The 16,502-nt window shown below is 42.6% G+C and overlaps 1 protein-coding gene and 1 long non-coding RNA gene across 6 annotated transcripts in view; both read right to left on the reverse strand.

Moving 5' to 3' along the window:
• PBX1 (PBX homeobox 1) overlaps positions 1-16,502 on the reverse strand; it is a 335,304-nt gene that overhangs the window by 156,822 nt on the left and 161,980 nt on the right. The window lies entirely within an intron of this gene.
• On the reverse strand, positions 2,538-10,627 carry LOC120855509. Its single transcript, XR_005719260.1, has 2 exons — positions 8,316-10,627; positions 2,538-5,887 (listed from the first exon to the last, which is right to left on the reverse strand). It is a non-coding gene; the product is annotated as an uncharacterized LOC120855509 (long non-coding RNA).

Below are 16,502 nucleotides of genomic sequence, written 5' to 3' on the forward strand. Positions count from 1 at the left end.
CTTAAGTGGAAAGGAAGAAAAAAGGCAAGAGGGAAAAAAATTATAATCACCTAAACTTTTAAAGACAGCAATTTAAGCAAATTGCCATATCTGCTTTTAGAAATGAAAGGGGAAGAAAAATGCTCATTTCTTTTGAAGTAAAATTGAGTAGGTCAATGGCTGTGACAATCCTCTCAATAACCACTAACAAAAGACCAGTTTGGGTGGTTAGGGAAGCCTCTCAATAGCAGGTATTCATTGAATCTTGGAATAATTTCACTCACCACAAGCTGTGAAAGGGAACCAAGTGCCGTGCAGAATACAGCCCGCTAGGCAACACGTCAGCAGCCGGGGTGGAAAAAGAAAACCCACAACCAAGTATTTCTTGAGCTTTAGCGTGTGATTATTTACTCAAAGGCAGGGAGCTGAATGTGGAGCCCATTTAAGGCACATGAACAGGCAGGATGATTTTATAATAAAACGGAGTATGAATGTCTGTCTATGACTGATTTACACCAGGGGACCCTTATGTGTTATTTAAGATGTTTCACCTTAGAGTAGAGAGGGGTAGTGAGTTTTCTAAACTATAACTCCTGGGGACTAGGTTCACTTATTAAAGTATTTATTGAGCACCTAGAGTACGCCTGACATTAGTAAGAAGCATGGTGACTATGAAGAGGAGAAAATAGGCTCCAGTTTGTAAGAGATCCGTACCAAAACTGGTATTCCTAAGCAGACCAACTACTACACCAACTAGAAATAATATTGTCCAAACTGGATGGCACTACAGTATTAATGACGTAAGTAAGAGTAGAAAGAATGAGAATTAAGGGAATTCAGGGTGGAGTTGATTAGGGAAGATGTTTTAGAGAAGGTGAGAAACTAGGCCATATAACACACTGGGTATTAGAACTGTGTTTTCACATTTCCTTATATAACTGCACACTTAAAGAGATCAATTAATAATTTAGACCTGTAGATTTTAGGGGAGGTTTTATTTAAGGTTATTTAATTTTAAAAATGGGATAATTTAAACTATTCATCTGAGCATAAATATAGCTTTACAGACTATGAGAAGCTTGTATCTACTGCCATACCTATTTGTATCACTTTATGTAATATCTCATCTAATTTTCCTTTTGTAGAAAAGAATGTATGGTCTCATTCAAGAAGAGAAAGAGGAATAACCACTTTGAAAACAGTTTCCTACAAATTAAATATACAGTTATTATACAACTTAGGAACATAAATCCAAAGTGTTTACCTAAGTAAAGTGAAAATATATGTCACACAAAGATTTGCACACAAATGTTCACAGTAGCTTTATTCTTGAGAATACAACTCGAAATGATCCAAATTTCCATCAACAGAAAAATGGATAGACATGTGGTATTTTCTCATAATGAAATACTATTCAGCAACAAAAAAGAAAACACTGCTGAGTTGAGCAACAGTGCAGATGCATCTCAAAATACTATTTTTGCGATTTTAGAGATAAGAAAGCTGACACAAAATACTACATTCTGTACAATTTTATCTCTATGAAAATCTAGAAACTAGTCTATAGTAGCCAGGACCCAGGGATAGTGGCAGGGGAACTGATTGCACAGGGGTGTGAAGGCATGTTTTGGAAGGATAGAAATGTTCTCTATCTTGACTGGGGTGGTGATTGGGGGAGATAGACGTTTTTGTCAAAGCTCATCAAACAGGACACATGAAATACATTTACTTATGCAAATTATATCATGAGTTAATTAAACATGAAAACAAAACAAATAATACACTGAAGTAAAACACTGAAATAAGAAGATTTATTTCCCTAACTTCATCCTAATATTTCTTGACTTAAGGGATTAACTGACCCAGTCCATCTCTAAATACCACTAATGTTATATGTGATTCATGTCAATCTAACTTCAAACAAATGATCATTCAGAGGTCTAAAAGTTTAACAGCCCAAGGCTTACAGAAGGAGCTTTTCTCAGGAGGCTCTCCCATAAGGTGCTAAGAAAACATATAGAGTGGGTAAACTTCCAAGGCTGTCGAAAATAAAAACAAGGAGATGTTTAGGTACCACTGTTGGGTAGGATCCACTTGGACACACACCTTTCTTCCCTGTCTCCTTGAATCTTTGTCAACAGCACGGCATCCCATTTCACCTCCCAACCCTTCCTGAAAGTCTACAGAGAGTAGTCCTTATGAACTGAAAAATCAAAGACATTCATGTGACATCTGTTTTCTGGCTCCACCATATTCCCAACTTGACTTTCCTTCAATTGCGGGAAACTCTAGGTTTCATTTAAAGAAGACTAGAAGGAAATTAGACATGAGAAACGTACAGTATTTTCATCATCTCTTCTCTATCTCATTTCCCTCTCTGATTTTTAAGCAAATTTTTCTTTTTTCTCTACCCTGCTTTGCTTTTTTCCTATCTCTCTCCTCCATCTATCCATCTTGCCTGCCTCATACGTGGCTGACAATTATTTTTCTGACTTTTGGTGCCTTTCCTGGTTTGCACCTTTGTTAAAATCTATGTGTGTTTTTTTTTTTTTCCTTCCCTGGAGGATAATGTGTATCACTGTTCCTTGTGTGGCTTTTTCCCTTTTCTTTATTCGGAGAGCAAAGGAATGGATTTTTCTCAAAGAAGGAAGATGAAAGGAAGAATTAGGTTGAGACGAGAGAGCGTGGAACAAGAGAGGAAGGTGTCAATTAAAAAAATGAACCCCACTGCATCCCCCTCTTGACAGGTGGGGTGAGTAGAGCTGACAGCCATCGCATTAGCTGGCTTTGGTGGAACCTTCATGCCTTGTGGTCCCCTGAGCTCCAAAGGAGTGATTCCAGGGCCAGCGGACACACTCACACATTTTTACTTGGTGTTCCAATGCCTCCCCCGCAGCTATTTCTAATAATGGTAATTATAATGATTTGAGGCTTAAGCAGGGCAATTCCGGCCTGAAGGCAGATTGTAATGAAGTAGTCAGGGTGAAGAGAGGGGAGGGGGCAGCAGTGGGGAGAGGGTGCATGGGGCACTTTCAGGCCTTAAATAGCTTTGTTTAGTCAAGTGCAACCAGGGGGGCCTCATCCTTGGGAGCCCAAAGTTTCATCCCTTGGGATAGTCAGAAACCCTTTTCTGCCGGGGAAAGAGGATCCCTTACACCCACAGACAGGCCCCACTGACTCCTGGGCAAACCAGCAGCTCGGTGTGCCGGGACACCCGCAGCTTGAGGCCTGCGCTGGCTGCTGCTCTCTTGCCTGTGGCTGGGATCACACCTGCTTGGCTCAGCCCAGCCCCTCCCAATTCCCTCACCATAGATAATACAGTCCTAAGAGCTTTGGCCAGAATCCAATTACTGCTGATATACATCTTCCCTTGACTCCAAACGACTCTTTTTGCCATTGAAGGATACCCCGGAATGTTGAAAACTTGTCCTGATTGCAGAGTTAATGGTCATGTGGTCCTCGGCTCTGACGGAATGGCCTTAGGGGGAGCCTTGATGGGTCTCTCTACTCATCAGTGTTACCCCACCTCTCTGCTCTGCCCTTATTAAAGCCATCCGTTCTGAAAGCTAAATGAATATGTTTCATCTTCAAATGCTGGAAAACAATAGCAGGCAGCCGGCGATCGTATAGAACAATGCCGACTTAATCACGGCTGTTCTCTTCCCTTCTCCCTTGCTCTCTCAATTGCTTTCTTTTCAGCTTTGTTGCCACTATCAGCAAGGAGATCCTTCTATACACAAGTCCCTGAATCAGTCCATGGGGATACAAGCCCATACATAGGAACATATGAATCTCTAATATTTACCAAAAAAACTTAAGTATAAAAACATACATATTCTATATGTGGACAATGTACACAAATTAGTCTCGTTCTATCTAGACTATGCATATTTATGCATGCTTACTTTGGGTCTCTCTATCCATTCAATAAATTCTTTTGCACTAAATGTTGAATGAATACTTATATCTAAATAATTCATTTTACAAAAGCGATATGTATTTGTTTCAAATGATTGTGGTGCTGCAGATATGGAACATATATTGTAATTTGAATAGAGATGAGCCAAAACTACAGTGGATATGTAGCTTATGCAATATAACATAAGTAACTGCATAACATATAATCAAATTAAGCATTTACAGTAAATTTTACCTGAAGATGTATATTTTTATAGTAGCATCAATGAATTATAGAAAAATCTGAAATGTCCCGTTTGCCTTTGCACCTAATAACTACAGTTCTTGCTTTCCAGTTTGGAAAATGATGTCATGATATTATCTCTTTATTCCACATTTCCTTATTCAGAGATATTCCCAAAATACCTGATGGCACTGGCAGAAAAATTACATAACCATTCCCCCTCCAGATCACAATTCTATCATAGTATCATCTTTCCATTCCTAGCTCCTTCCATGCTATCCAGACATTTAAGTAAATGCATACCACAAGAGAAAAAAGTGTTCAATATGTCAAACTATATTTGTTTCTCATGGTAATGGTTATTATTAATTTTATCACACTGTAATTCATCACTACAGATAATTTAATACCATGTTATCCCCAGGGCTCGGTCCTGTGTGTGACATACAACAGGCATTCAAACAGTACGTTAAGTGAGCCATTTATGTTATAGCCATTTTATACAATGAGGAAAAAAATACCCAATACCTGATTTCAAGAGTTAGTACATAGCCATGCAAACACATTATCTGATGGTGATGGCTTACAAATCACTTGGAAGGAGAAATTCAAATCATGCTGTTGATTATTCAGTCAAGAAATACTAGAATGTAGTTAAATAATTTCGCAGTGTAGTTTGATATTTTCTGTTATTTTACGCTTGAAAATGAGTTATCCATTGAAGTTGATTCTGGTTCAGAGTGTATAAGAAACACTTCCTTTAAACCATCACTGGGAATCTAGACTTTCAGAAATATACCCCTTAACATAAAATTCCAGGGGAAAACAAGAAAGCAGGTTAAGTTCAAAACCTACAGTCCTAGCACCTGATGTCTTTGCTCTGTATATAAAGTGCACCCCCACTGAAATCACATATACCTGAACACCCATTCAAATAGCAAAGTGCAAACATGTAGTGAAAAACACAAGCATATACAAAATATAATACAATACACATACAAAATGAATCTACACTTACATTACATAGTAACACAGAGTAAGTGAATACCTACATGGGTATGAGCAATACCAATAACCCATTTGCACTCTAGTCAACTACAGAAAAAAATTAATAGCGTATTTCTGTGACATAGAAACAAACACATAAAGGGTCTATTTAAAAAAAACACACAGTTTAATTTTATGAAACATGTTTCTTTAATTGATCAGCAGGTTTAGTATAAGATTTTAAAATATTTAATAAAAGTTAAAATCTTATAATTGATTCAAATATAAAAACTATTTTTTCAATTTACTGAAAAATCTAATTGGCAATAGTAAAAAATTCATTTCAATGTTTCTTTCTCCCTCAATTAAGGTTTCCTTTACCCTTGAGCAGTATCCTTTTGTCAATATGAAGACAACCCTACTTACGTCCAGGCAGCTTACTTTTTATAGAGACGATAATATAGAGAATAAAAACATATCACAAAGTATTCCAGCATTCTTTTTCTGCATCAGTGATAAATCTTTTGGAATTTCACAATCAAAAAGACCCTTTTCAGACCCCACTTTGAAACAATCTAGTCCTAGGATTTTCTTGAATGACACATTCAAAGGCCTGCGTCACCCCAACAGAAAAATTCTCCTTTGCAATGGTAAAGGTGGAGCAGGAAACAAGAAAGACCCTTGAAAGTCCCGCTGGTGGACACCAGGGGATGCGCATGACTCGGGGTGGCATGGTCCAGAAAACAGGAACAGCATCATGGTGATGGCACCACCACCTCTCTGTGGGACAGAACAAGGAATGAAACACACAACGTGGCATCAGGGAGCTCTCAGTCTGGAGGATGAGTCACAGACATCCTGAGATGGATGGAATCAGTCAGGATGTATGTAGAATGGGATCCATTCATAGCCCATGTGAGATCAGACCTTGAGGGAAACACCAATATCTAAGGGTCCTGTGGCAAAAGAGAAACAAAATAATGCAGAATCACAGAGGCCAAGAGAATAGGGATTCTAAGAGGAGGTCATGAAGGAAAGTATCAAAGACATCAAAGAAAGAAGTCCATTAAGATGAGAACTGGAAAACACACATTGCACTGAGCAACTGCGGAGCCTTGATATCGTTAAGCAGAGCAGTCTCAGTCAAGGATGGAGACAAAGCAAGAACTGGAGTGGCTGAGAAAGCACAACTTCTATCTTCGATCATTTGAATGAAATGAGGAAGGGAAGGGCTTCCTTGATGGCTCAGATGATAAAGAATCTGCCTGCAATGTGGGAGACCTGGGTTCGATCCCTGGGTTGCGAAGGTCCCCTGGAGAAGGGTATGGCAACCCATTCCAGTATTCTTACCTGGAGAATCCCCATGGACAGAGGAGCCTGGCGGGCTGCAGTCCATGGGGTCGCAAAGAGTCTGACACAACTGAGCAACTAAGCACAGATGCATGAGAAAGGGAAAGATTCTAACCAGCTGGAGAAAGGTGGAGCCTAGGGAAGAAGAAGGGCAGGGGCCACTCAGGAAGAAATGGATGACCTGGGGCTGACTTCTGGCCATCTCTTTTAATTTTGGTCCAGTTACCGACGGTGAACTTCTCCCCTGCCTCAGCACCAATGTGGAATTCTGGCTTCTTGCTAGCTCACGAAGCCGACAGGGTAACAGCAGAAAAGGAAGACAAGACTGGCTCCCACAATCACAGGGCACGGCTGGTGCTTCGTGGCTCTCTCTGCAGGCTGTTCAGGCCATCTCCCCGACCATCAGCCCTGCCCTTCTGGTTGCCCACGGTGTAAGGAAGTGCCTGGTAGTTGATGCCCTATGCAGGCTGGCGCGCTGACCCTTCCTGCACTTTTGGCCCTCCCATCCCACTGGTGATGCTGGAAGGTCAGGCAGCTTTGTGGCAGCAGGGGCCCAGGCAATACACAGAGACCTGCAGAGCTCACACAGGCCGACAAGCCGTGCTCACTTCGGTGGCAGACTTCATAAGGCTCCGCTCTTTGACTGGCGTTGAGTTTATGTGAAAGTAATTAACAGTAATTAATCCTTAATTACAGTAATTAGCCAAGTCGCAGTAAATTAAACCACATCTGGAGCAGATGAGGGCTTCCGAATGGGAGGCAAAGAGAGGCGACAATCGGGGAGATGCTGAATTCATCTGACAGCATCTGATTAAGTCTACCTGTTGCTGGCAGCCTCATTTGCATCTTGTTTTTGTTTGCATTTCCCAGTAACCCTTTCAACGGCATTCACAGTGTGGACCTCTCGGGCCCTGCTTAACTACCAGTTAGGCAGCCCTGCTGCCATGAGATGAGGGAGTCCCTTCATATCCAGCCGGGCGGTTGGGTTTGCCTGGGCTTTATTTATATGTTCCCCGCTCCCTCCTACAAACAAAAATATAAATAGCAGGGACCTCATCAAGTGACAGGCTGAAATCAGAGGAGAAGCCAAGTGAGATTTTGTTTTTTGGGTGATCAAAAGGGAACATGATGTGAGCCATTAACATGTGATGGGGGAATGGAAGCAAACAGTGGGAAACAAGGAGAAAGACACTTACAGAAATACTTCAAGGGGGTTGTCCCTTGTGGAGACGTTCCTAGAAATGACAGAGAAGGAGGCCAGCCTCCAAAAGACATTGCTGACCACATGTCACAGGCTCAGACGTGAGCAGACACACATGTGTACGTATATACAGATAAGAGAGCAAGAATGAACCGGCATAAAAACACTGGAATCTTCCATCTTTCTGACTTCATTCTGATGAGTGCCACCCATGTGTGCATTACATTTTTGCACCTAAAAACAAAAGGGCCACACTCAAAACCCCACCATCCAGGGAAAGGTGTTGATAAATCTTAAGGGAAAATATGGTTAAAATTTGCAATAAATGGTTATTGAGTTGCTTCTTTAACACCAATAGAATGGAGCCAGTTGAAACTTTTGGAGTTTATGTTCTGTTGCTGTTCTAGACTTGACCAAGTTCACACAAAGCAGAACTTTTTCTGAGTAATGAATCTTGGAGCCTGACTCCAGGGTTGGTCAGCCCCCAGTTTAGCTGTGACGGCTAAAGCCAGAGGGACAGGGAGAGCCACAGACATCTTTGTCCCAGTAAGACCTTTCAAGGAGGAGGACACTGAACCTCTCAGAGCGACAGGAGAGGGATGGCAAGAACTGAGCCTGAGGACCAAGGGGGAGACAGTGGTACAGTTTCATGCTCACCAGGAGTCTCAGGACCCACACTGCCCCTTCTCGAGCAGCAAAGGAGAGGTCAGGATGTCCACAGGCCTGGCTTCTGGGCACGCGGCAGGCATTGCCAGGTCACGAGGCGTCACTTTAGACGAGAGAGCTGGCTGTGGCGACGGCTCTGTGCCATTCCACATCCACCCTTCTCATCAAGGCCATCAAGCCGGGGACTGAGGATGAGGGGCTATGTTCACGGAGCAGAGCAAATAACAGACAAGAAATGGATTCACTGACTAAAGACTCATCGGAAAGACCTACCATCCCAAACCTCCTCCAACTCCCCACTCCACCTTCTGCTTCCTCACAGAGATTTATGTGGCCTTGAAATGTCCTGAAGCCCTCCAGGATTTATCTCAACAATAATAAGTGGCTCTGCTACTTACTATGTGCGTAACATGGGGCAAGTTTAGAAACTACGTCAGTTTCTAAATATGCGAAGTAAGTAAGGGATACTAACAGTAATGAAATTACTGGGAAGATTAATGAGACAGTGATTTAAAGTGTTTGCCACAGTACCTGATACATAGGAAATATTAAGTAATGTTTACTACCACTGTTACAATTATTATTAATATTATTATTATCTCTCCTTTGCTTACTGCATTTATACTGAGAAGTAGCACAGCTTACTGATTAAAAGCATAGACTCTCAAGACAGACCACTTGCCTACATAGACTCAATATGCCATTGATTAGCTGTGTGACCTTAGGTAAGTGAGTTAACCTCTCTGGGCTTCACATTCCTTAACTGTAAGACAGAGAGAATATTTAAATCTACTTCATTTGTTTCCTTTAACTAAATTGCCTAAAAAGTGCCAGAGGAGTCCCAAGCGTATTGTAAATGCTATATAAATGCTGCCTGTTATTATAATAATAATAAATATTTTTGATGATAAAAATAGGAAGATGATTTTTCTATGATAAAAATAGTTTTTAATTATGATAAAGATGAGGAAAAGGAGGGAGGAAAAAATGAAGGCACAAATCTGAGCACAGGGATAAAGAGCAAAAGGTATTTCAGTTGGCCAACTGTGACCATTTCATAGTGAGTGAATCCATCAATAGTGAAATAGCTATCATTTAGTGAAAAACTCACTCTTTATCATCAGAAGCATTCTGATGATTTGAAGCTGACTATCCAAAATTTACTTCCTACTTACTATGGGGATTGAGTCACATATTTTATTTTTGCTCTTTTAAAACACTAAGGTCAGTTACCAGATAAGCCCTGGACACTGCCTGGAAAATTCTGCCTTGAAAATACATGTCAACCACCTTTATTCCGATGTCCTATAAAAGGGACTGTAAAGAGAAGCAGCTCTTGCAAGTAGAGCAGAGCAGAGTTTAAAATGCTTAACACAGTGCTGAGGAGCCTACCAGCAAGAGCCCTACAATTATCTTGTGGTTTCCTAGAAGTTATAATGAGCTGACCCACTTGGCATATCAAATTCCTCCTGACCGGTTTTGTAGTTCTCACCCATGCAGAGACACAGCTCTAAGAAGAAAAGGAAGCGGCCATTTAAACTGAAATATGTTGCAGTGGGTGGGGACAATCTAGGGAAAGAGATGCATCCTGCAGTTAAAAATTACTCAGTGACTCTTCACTGGTGTTAGAAAGTTAAAAACCAGAGGCCCTGAGCACAAAATATGGCTTTCTGAGAAAATAAACAAATCTTTGGTTGGGCGAGGCTCCCACCTCCTGTTGAGTGAAGTATGGTTAGTTAACATGGATACCCAGATTCCCTGCATTTCTTCCAATTTCATTATCCAGGCAGGATCGAAAACCAGGATAGGTTATAATTCTGAATAATGGGCTATCTGCTGCCTGTGGGAAAGTGTTATAATGATAATAAATAATTTTTGAAAATTACGAACCTTCTATGTTTTGGGCTTCACTTTGGAAAACAAATAAATTATTGGTTTGCACAAGAAATAGGAACGTGTTCGTGCAGGATCTTGTCAGTGCTTGTGGGCGCTTTGCTCCCCTCTCAAGAAGCACAGTCTGGAAAGGTCATTTGTGTTAACCAGAGCCACCCCATTCTCACCAGGATCAGCTGGAATGAGCCATCTCCATTTTTTGTAACAGATGATGAAGAAGATGCAAATACTCAAATTCTGCTAAAATCATCAATGAGGTAAGAGCCTCCCTCTTATATCTGGGACAAACGACTTCTCACCAGTGCCCTTTACAGGTTGGGGGACGCAATATTAACTGTTAACTTGGAAGCTGGGGTAAAGACCTCTGGCACACACACAAAATAAGCCTATGTACCATGTAGAGTGTGTGTGTGTGTGTGTGTGCGCACGCGCGCACATGTGCGTGCATGTGCGTGCGTGTGCGTGTGTTCAGCCACATCGAACTCTTTGCAACTCCATGGACTGTATGTGTGTGTGTGTGTGCGCATGCGCATGCGTGCGTGTGCGTGCGTGTGTGCATTCAGCCACATCGAACTCTTTGCAACTCCATGGACTGTGTGTGTGTGAGCGCGTGTGTGCATGTGTGCGTGCGCATGCATTCAGCCACATCGAACTCTTTGCAACTCCACGGACTGTAGCCCACCGGGCTCCTCTGCCCATGGAATTTTCCAGGCACGAATACTGCAGTGGACAGCCACTTCCTCCTCCAGGGCATCTTCACGGCCCAGGGAACAAACCCATGCCCCCTGTATCTCCTGCACTGGTAGGGGGATTCTTTCACCACTTGAGCCACCCGGAAGCAACTGTACCATACAGTAACTACATCCAGATTCTAGCAGCTGACAAAGGCAAAAAGTCTCACGGCATGCATGGCAGACGTCACCTCTTCACATGCCAAAGGAAACGGACCATGAGTCATTTCTGGTGCCTAAGAAGGGACTGCTGGCTTCTGCTCCAAACCAGCTCAAGACCCTACCATCAGAGGTGTGTGCGTCCCTCACAGTCTAAATCAATCTCTAAATCTCAATAATAAAAGACAATTGCAATTGCATGAATGGATGCAGCAGGCCAGAAGACCCCACATCTGCTCAGAATCACTAAGTGAAGTTTATTTGCCTCACTACTTTCAAAACTATGTTAGTCCTTACAAAATGGACTTTATTAAAATACTCTATACAGGAACTTATTCTTTTGAATTACAACCAAATGTAATTGTATTAATGTGATACAGTGAACAGCAAATAAAACTGCACAGCCACAGTCCCTGTGTCCTAGAATCTTTTATAATCAAAACCAACAAAATTGCAGAGATTTCCTAAGATCATAAGACAGATATTAAGGGCACACATTAAACAAATACATAAATTAAATAAGTTAATTACTGAATTTCATTACATGTTCATTATGTACATGCCAAGGGATGAGTGTAATAACTCATTAAGGAGCTGCTAAAGGGTCAAAATATTTATCCCTGGGGGTCTGTAACTTAATAAAGCCTAAGCTTGGTGTTGAGTTTTAGCAAAACCCTAACACCGAAAAAGACCCTGATGCTGGGAAAGATTGAGGGCAGTAGGAGAAGGGGATGACAGAGGATGAGGTGGTTGGATGGCATCACCGACTAAATGGATATGAGTTTGAGTAAACTCCGGGAGCTGGCGATGGACAGGGAGGCCTGGCGTGCTGCAGTTCATGGGGTCGCAAAGAGTCGGACACGACTGAGCGACTGAACTGAACACCGAATTGCACTGCTGAAGCATCTGACAAAAATGAAGTGATCAAAAAGAGTGGCTGGAGGGAACCCAGAAAGCTAGCGGAAGGGCTTCTTCCTGCGTCATGGGAGTACAAGAGAGGCTCTTAGGGAAAGCGACTGCTAAGACAGATGCTGGACAGGGAGGCCTGGCGTGCTGCGATTCATGGGGTCGCGAAGAGTCGGACACGACTGAGCGACTGAACTGACCTGAAGACAGACGCCCGTCTCCACTTCTGCCTCTGCTCACAGGGAATCATTGCCCCTAGATGGGCCTGTTTCTTTCTATGTAAAAGCCACTCTCCCAGTCCTGTACAAAGAGTGCGATGAACAAAGGGCATCTAAGAAGAATTGCTTCCCAGTGTAAGGTGTGGGGCTACCTTGACTAGTAACGCATTCTTTCGTCATTATAGGTATTACAAGTTACCTCTCTTCCTATAAGACTTTCTAAAGACATTTTACACTTCATAAAGCTCCACCTTATACACAGTAGACTTCAAATATGGTACTGAGAAAAGTGGCTGGGCTTCCCATTTTACATTAATTCCTTGGTGTGGATTCAGCATGCATCTGCTCAAATACCCAGGTATGACTGCGCTTTTCTGGTTAATTCACTGGTTTCAGCCATATTCATGGCTGAATGCCACATGGTTGATTAAACTGATTGATCCTTTGCAATCTAACCTAGTCACTATTAGCCTGGCTAAAACAACTGGGCTGGCAGGTCATAGTCCAGTTACTCAACTGATGGACAGGTAGACCCAGGAGCCACCATTCTCATTCAGTCCTATTCTTTCTACATTAAACTCAGAAAAAGACCATAATGTCTGTAAACTTTACTTATTCAAGTCAGAAAAGATCCTATTCCCTAGAGGAAGCAGCTATGGGTTGACCAAAATGTTGGTATGTAAAAAGAGAACTCACAAATAAACACTAGGTACAAACTCTGATTGTTCCACAGTAGCCTCAAATGAAATTTAATCTGGTCAAAAACAGACTAAACTTCTAAGGCTAAAGGGCTGTACAAGACACCATGTAATAGGACATGACTTTTACAGAGATAATATCCAGTGACCCAGGGCAGTCAAAAATTTTTAGTTGAACACAAGAGAAGGAAATTCCAGAAACTCTTAGGTGGTTACATTTCATTTTCAAATCCTGGGGTTGTCTAAGATTCCCTCTACCAACCAAAGCGTAGGACAAAACAAAACCCATCATGGTGCCAACCATTCCAGTTGCCTTGAGCAAGTCACTTTAATTCTCCATCTTGGCTTTCTGGCCAAAAAAAAAAAAAAAAGACGGATAGCTACTTTAAGGATTTACTCGTGTATGTAAAGTGCTTTGAAGATAGGAAGCCAGACATATTACAGGACCATTATTTCTGCCCCAAAATGTGTTTGTTATGGGTTGGGCATCAAATGTTCCTGATTTGTGCATTAGTCTGAGAATGTTAGACATGCAATGGTTTAAGGATTGCTGGAAGCAAAACAGAACTTGAGATGTGTTTATGGGTAATCAGTCAGTCTGGCAAATCACCAGGGGCTGAAACCTTACCTGTGGGGAAGCAGAAAGGTGGTAGGGAAGTGAAGGCCATGCAAAGAGACCAGGTTAGAGAAGATCGAGAGAGAGTCAAGAGAACTGCACTCTGGTGTGTGAGGCCCTGGATGATTAAGGAGGTTTCTCTTGAGGACTTCCTCCTGGGGTTTCTGGTTAATTGTGTGAACACAGGGGTAGACAGCAGCCTCTCTGTGAGAGACAAATAAGCATCTGAAGACTCGAGAAGCTAAAGTCAGTGGAGGCTCACTTTGGCACAAACCTTGGGGGAATTTATGCGTTATTAGCCAATATCAGAGCCTCCAAGCATGTGTCCCTTTAGAACAAGAACTCTCAAAGGCCTGACAAGGAGGAAGGGACAAATGCAGGTCCTTGTTTTGCCTTCCTGCTCTCTGCATGTCTCCACTGGGGGAAGAACATGCCATGCTTAGGAGCCTAAACCACCACAAGGGATTTTCCAGTGAAAAGTGGAACCCAGAGGTCCCTCTGCTTACTACGGCATTTGTCATTCAAAGCCAAGCACACACAGAAGGACCAGGGCAGGCATCCCAAAGCTACAAAAACGGGATCCCAGGCAGTAGCTGCAGAGTACAGGCAAAAGCCCAGCAAGTAACGTCAACGTGACCAGGAATAAGCAGAACCCCTGCCCTCTTCCACCTCAAGAGGGGACAAAGACGAGCATCACAAAGCAGTCTGAAAGCGTCAGACAAGGAAGGCAATGCGGTTCCAAAATCTGTGGACCAGGCCCCATCTCTGGATGAGGCAGATCCTCAGGCGCCTCTCCCTTCACTTTGCTGCTAAAAACGGCACCGAGAATACCTTTCTTCAGCTACTGCAAAACACATCTGAGCAGGAAAAGAAGGTACCAGATGCGAGACGTACCATCACTGTTGTCTAGAGCAGTGGTTCCCAACCTTTGTGGCACCAGGAACCAGTTTCATAGAAGACTATTTTTCCATAGATGGAGAGTGGAAGGGTGGGGGTGAAGAGATGGTTTCAGGATTACTCAAGCGCACTACTGTGCACTTTATTTCTATTATTATTACATCAGTTCTAACTCATATTATCAAGCAATAGACCCCAGGGGCTGGGGATCCCTGGTCTACAGGAAGTGGTTTATATTTCCCTGTGTGCATGTCTGTGTGTATATGAGAAGAAGCCCACTCACGAGAGAGAAATCGAGGGGCTAGGAGGCTCAAGGACTCCATAATTGGGGACTGTGATTTATGTCTCTGCCGACTGCAGAAAAGAGCAAACGTTCTGACAGAGCCTGCAAGGGACCCACATGCCACCGAGATTCATAACCAATAACATCTGACAATCTCATTTCCCATTAAAACAAGATTTTTCTGGGGCCAAGGAAGGGTGAATCAAAACCAATTAAAATGCCCCGCAGCTTCTAAGAAGCTTAATCCAAGTTTGAGATGAAAGTACTTTGTTTCAGGTAAGCCTATATGTGCAGAGAGACCCACAGACTTGCTACACCTGTCCCATAAGCCGATTTACACTACTTGGGGATAGAAGCTGAGTTCAGTAAACGCTCCCCACACTTCAGCTCCCTCCAGGCTGTGGGCTCTGGCCCTTCTTCTCATCTGCACGGTTCAAATTAATTATACACTTTAATTTCATGAATTATTAATTTGATTCTGACTCGGCAGCTTATGATTATCCAACGCTACAGACTATACAATTCCAGCTTCATTAAAACATCACCAGCTGCCTGAGAGACAGACATTAAATAGGGGAGAGCAATAATAAAATTAAGCTTCCGGCGCATAGCAACAGAGTCTTCCCCAGCCTCAGGCAGTGCAGGGCTCTGCTGCCTGGCTGGCCTGGGCAGAAAGGAAAAAGTCCTTTCAGACACGTCCACGCCCCTTCTTAGAACGTTTCTTGGCCTTCCACCATGTACGCAACTTCAGATGGTCAGATGGCATGATGGGGGCTGGGAGGGGGTATTCATCTGTCGATCTCTTCCTTTAACCCGCTCATATATACCCACCACCCAACATTAACTCTTTTCGACTGTCACTGCTCCAAGCACCACCCACTGCTAGCCACCACCCAGCATTTGCCAGAGCCAGCTTTTGAGGAGGGTCCACGATTGTTTACAACCTAGCAGGCAGGGTGGAGGGTAAGCCTCTTGGGAGTCAGTCCAAAGAACTTCTTTGCACTAAGTCTCTCTTGCCTCTCTTTGGCTGTTTGGTTTAAGAAGAGGCAGTACAGTGATTGCAAATGAATTGGGTTTTAGGTGCAGCTTGTAATGTGCCCAGAAATCAGTTCCCCCACCCTTCAGAGATCATATATGTATAATGCCTAGTATCAGGTCCGGTTCATGATAAGGTTTCAATCTGTACCCCACACTTGCATTTATAAAATGAGGGAATCGAGTTCACAGCATCTCAAAGTTCCTCTAGTGATGATTTCTCCATGCGGAAAGGTTACCGTTCTTACAAATCTTACAATGCTTGAGCCAGATTTGATAACACTTTTCTAGAAATTCCATGCTTACTATTAGCAAAGAGCATTAGAAAACCATGTATGTATAACTCACATACTGCCATAGGTTTTTAGCTGTACCTTCCTGGAAAAAACCCTGGGTAGTTAAAAGTCCTGGTCACACCTTTTTTCAAAGAATTAAGAAACAACTGGCTGCTAAAACAAAGTCCCAGTTCAGCCAGGACTGTAGAAATAAGTGACAAAGGGGAAAGATGACCAAAAGGAAGGAGAGAGTGAGAAAAATGTTTCCTGAGGAGAGATGAGAGAAGAAGGGAAGAAAGAGGTACCCAAGTACCTTTCTCCTTCTCTCTTGTGTACAAACAGCCAGTTAAGAATGCAGAGTCCTCTGTGGATTAATACACTCCTTGAAATAAATAAAACCGCGGCACCTTCTCCCAGCAACTTTGTGGCAAAACAATTTGTAGAAGGAAAAGGTTGGAATTTAGACA

The sequence above is a fragment of the Oryx dammah genome, unplaced genomic scaffold, assembly GCF_014754425.2.
Source record: "Oryx dammah isolate SB20612 unplaced genomic scaffold, SCBI_Odam_1.1 HiC_scaffold_28, whole genome shotgun sequence".
Classification (NCBI taxonomy): Eukaryota; Metazoa; Chordata; class Mammalia; order Artiodactyla; family Bovidae; genus Oryx; species Oryx dammah.